The 4,676-nt window shown below is 51.3% G+C and overlaps 1 pseudogene; it reads right to left on the bottom strand.

Annotated features, from left to right (window-relative positions):
* Window positions 1–969: 969 nt before the first annotated feature.
* On the bottom strand, window positions 970–3,027 carry LOC127335470 (E3 ubiquitin-protein ligase WAV3-like; annotated as a pseudogene).
* Window positions 3,028–4,676: the final 1,649 nt, after the last annotated feature.

Here is a 4,676-nt window from a genome sequence, read left to right as displayed (position 1 = left end):
CACTGGTGGCAAGCTGTTCGCAATGAAGCGAAGTGGAAAGGACAACATGGTCCTGGTAGTGGAACCGAGTCCAGTTCCAAGAGAAGCCGTCTAGGACTTTCTGGTGAGTACAGCTCTAGCGAGGCGACGACGGAGGAGGAGCGTCCAACGGGCCGCGATAGGGCCAAGGCCGCGGTACGTAAGGGTAGGAGGAAGGGGAAGGACTCCTCATCAAGCAGTGAGGTAGGAAGTAAATCCTTCGCGATGAGGAACATGATGAAGGGTTTAGTGAAGGCTAAGCTATTCAAGCAATGGAACAAAATGAAAGATCGATCAACCGACGACATGACCGAAGCAGAAAAGCGCAAACATGCGAAGGCCATCAAGATGTGCGAAAAAGAGCTTGGTCTGGAAGATGATGAGGACGAGGAGAAGCAGCAGGAAGAAGAGGAAAAGGAAGAGGAAGAGGAGTATATTTTTTATTTATTATGTAATTTTTAAAATTTATTATGCAATTTTATTAATTATTATGTAATCGGTAACATTTTTAGTTGAATAAAATAATTTTCTTGCATTATTTTGAATGTCTACAAAAAATCGAGTGAAATAACTTAATCTAAAAAAGAAATAGTGATGTGGAGGAGAGAGAAGTGAGAGGTGACACTATAGCCTGTGCACTGGCCCCGTGGTGTGAGAGTGGGGTGAGAGTGAGGAAAAAAGCTGACGTGGCGGGTGAGAGTAGGGTGGTGCATTGCCTTACTGGCTGTAAGATCTGTGAAATATGAAAAAAGTAGATGGCTTTATGCAAAACAGAAATGGACTAAAGATTGAAGGTGGTAGGATCATTTTGCAACCTTGCTAGCACAAATCTGCAAGAAATTAGTGGTATAGATAGTACGGAGGCACTTCCCACGTGAGGAATTGCATTTCTCTTCCTTCCGTTCAGAAATAAGAAGTCGGAACATCAGCACAGAAAGGCGTACGAGTTTAAGATTATTTTTCAGAGGAGAAACAAAGCAAACCCATAATTCCCAAAAGAGAGTTCGTAAATCAAATTAATCTCATGTACTCCTAGGTTTTGTAAAACAAATTGCATATCAGAATTTCATCGGTTTTCTAAAGCTACTGGTTCAGCTCCTCGGGGACCTTTGGTTCGGAGCCTTCAGCTCCTTCTTGCACCTTGTGCTGTTGCTGCTCGCTTTCGGCTGCGGCCTCGCGCGCCTTCCGCGACCGCAACAGCATGGCGAGCGTGGCCGGCGTCGCGTACGGCAGCGTTGCAGCGACCTGCTGCGACACCTGGTTTGTCCCTGCCATCGACGTCGTCACACCTCCAGAGTCGAATCCAATCACCGAAGGCAGCTGCAGCTGCGATGAACTGCCCCGCTGCTGCATGTGCGCGCTCATGCCGGCGAGCATGTACGCTCGACCCGAGCGCGCGTAGGTCTGCCGGCTCGACACTCTCCTGCGCATGTCTCGCAGCTCCATCTCCAGCGCGGCAATCATGGCGTCGCCGCCTCGTGCCGCATCTGACTGCGCTACCGCTCGCCGGCGGTTCTCGAGTATCTCCACCGCCTCCTGGTGCGCGCCCCGCTCTGCTGCCGCCCTCGCCGCCGCAATGTCCTCGGTGGCCTCGACCCGGACGTGTTCCCGCTCCACCTCCACCGACCTTGCCACGTCTGCCGCGTGCTCCGGCCTCGCCACCACCGTGTCCTCGGCCGTCACGTTGATGTCCCCGCCGGCGGCCGCGTCTCGGTAGGCGCAGGTAACTTTGAGAAGAGTTGTGGCATCACCGTCCGTTTCTTCAGCTCTCGGTATGACCAAGAACAGCAAGAAACGCCTCTCCTCGTCGGCGTAAAGTTCGCCCGCTACAATCGAGGCAGCGCGGCCATCCTCCTCGACGCGGCTCTCGTAAAGCCCGGACTTAACTGAACAGACCCGAACGCCGGGATGCACGCACGCGACCTCGACGCGGGCCTCCTGAACCACGACTGACAGAAGCCCGCCGACGCACTGCGCGAACGCGTCCTGGATCACCGCCTCGTTCTCGATAAACGAGAACGTGCCGCCCGACGCCTCGGCGACGACGTGCATCGCGGCGGCGTCGTGGTCGCTGCCGAAACCGAACGTGTGGATGGGCGCAGTGCGATCACCGGCAGCGGTGTCCGTGCGTGCAAAGTATGGCGGGATGAGCGCTGCGTGGTTGGGCGGTCCCCTGCCGAACGCCTGCCTCATCGGGGTGTAGTTGTCCTGACCATCCGAGAGGAGCACGACGCTGGAGACGCCGCCGTTCCTGTACCGGCGCTCGTCGAGCACCTTGGCGGCCGTGCGGAGCCCCTCGGCGATGTTGGTGCCGCGAAGCGCCGTGAGGGACTCCACGGCGCGCGCACAGCGCCTTCCCGGCGTCCGTCATGCGCATGAGCCTTGTCACGCGGCGCGCCGTGGACGAGAAGGACACGATACAGAGGCGGTCTTCCGGGCCGAGGATGTCCACGACGAACCTCATCGCCTGCTTCAGCAGCTCGAGCTTGCGCCCGTGCATGCTTCTGCTGACGTCGAGCACCATCACGAGGTCGAGCGGCTCGCGTGGCGCTGGAGAGCCGCATGTCGCTTCGGTGCCGGTAGCCTTGAGGTGCACGAGCACGGCGAAGTTGTCGCGAGACGAACCTCTGCCGACGGCCGAGTATAGTAGTCGGTGTATGTCTTGACGACCACCGCCCTGCTGGATGGTGCGCCTGCTGCCGAGGCCACCGGCTCGTCGTCGTCGAAGACGTCCGGATCTGCGGGCTGGGTGGATACTGATAGTCGTGGAGGTATCGGCAGCGGCATGACATCCACGGACGGCGGCTGGGTGGCCGGCACTGATGCCGCCGCCGGTCGCACGAACGGCAGTTCGCGCCAGGGCGCATTGCAGAGCGGGCAGAGGAGGTGGCCGTACGCGACGCTGGCGGAGATGCAGTGGAAATGGAACGTGTGGGAGCACTCGGCCATGAAGATGGCTTGCCCGCCGCCGACGCCCATGCCACCGAGGCAGATTGCACAAAGATTCATCTGCATGGAAAACAAATGTCGAGGCAGCACACTTCGCTCTGCAGATGACTTTGTGCCACGAGAACGGGTTACTTTTTTTCGACAAAGAGCATATATTAATATTGCGAAGATACCATTACACCTAGCCTCTATAACAAAGCATTGCCCTAGCGGTATTACAGATGCACACAATTCAAAAACGAAGAAGAATTACAATTAAAGAAAAGTCTGCTACAGTGATCTATTTCTTAACAACCGTACTAATACTACCAAGACAGCACCAGAAGTCCAGGTTCTCCAACGGAATAGTGCACAATCGTCGTCGTCCCCCGATCATAGATCTTAGGTTTTCACCGTGGAGAAAGTCTTCCTCACAAAACAATATCTTCAACAAGATCATTGCCAGGCTTAGCCAATTAAGGCCACATCTTTGATTTTCACCCTAAAAAGTAAGACTTTGAACTTCTCCCGTGTTGTCGCCCCACATACGATACCGCTGCTACATGTCATGAATCATCAAGCCAATTTTGCACTGCCAAATAGACTAGAATCACCATTTTTAGTCCTCAAATATCTGCTTCCATAACATTCTTCGCCAGCTGAATTCACCATGGATGAGAAAGCATGCTCCATGATGGTAACAGCCAGCGGAGCTTCGCAACACTCCCTCTGAGACCAAACAGCCAGAGAAAAACATGGGTGCGCACGATCGAGTCTGTAATGTCCCAGGACATGAGACGATCAAGGGGTAGATTTTTAGAAAGGGATGTGCATTGCATTGTAAATTACGGGGAAATTCCGCGCTTATAAAACAAAACTGCATCGAAGGGGGACAGGTTTCTCTCTCGACATCCTATAGGGTTAGGGTTTCGAGAGTGCGACAAACTTGTTCCTACTTAACTAGATTAGGGTTTTGAGAAGAGAGAAGAGATATTGCATTGCAATCTTAAGTTGCATGATTGAATTCAAAGTTAAGTTGTATGATTGAATTCAAACCAAATTTGAATTTGAATTCCAAATTCAAACATCAAATTGATATTCCATGATTCAAACTTAAAATAATTCAATACACAACTATAAGTAATCAAGAATATAAATAGTACAATACTTAAATAAAGCTCATTAAGGAAAACTTGAGCTTTATTGATAATCACACATAATACAATGTCATTTACAACATCCAGAATAGAAATATGATTTATTACAACACATTACACAAATTGGAAGAAAATAGAAAAGGAAAATAAAAGAAAGGTACAAGTAATGATTCTATCCTAAATACAACAAGGTAATTATCATCTGATCTTCATCCTGATCAACTTCTTGATCCCTGCACTCAAGCAAAACAAGAAAAGCATTATGCCAAGTGGCAATGCCACTTGGCAGGTTAGCAAAGAAATGGAATAGAGAGGATATGAACAAAGATCAGCCGAGCTGATCCTCTCCAAGTCCAAGTGCACAGCATCAGGCTACACACACACACAGCCTGCTCACAAGGCTGTGTGCATGCAGCACACACACAGTGAGTCACCAAGATGAGATGGTGGAGCTGTCGACCAGAGAAGCAAGGGCCAGGCATATAAAACCTTTTCACAGTAACCCTAGCTCATTCATCGACAGGATTGCACTGGGTAAGTTCATCAGAAAACCAAGAACAGCAAGAACAGGAA

Source organism: Lolium perenne, chromosome 2 (genome assembly GCF_019359855.2).
Source record: "Lolium perenne isolate Kyuss_39 chromosome 2, Kyuss_2.0, whole genome shotgun sequence".
Classification (NCBI taxonomy): Eukaryota; Viridiplantae; Streptophyta; class Magnoliopsida; order Poales; family Poaceae; genus Lolium; species Lolium perenne.
This window is presented reverse-complemented; position numbering and strand designations above follow the sequence as displayed.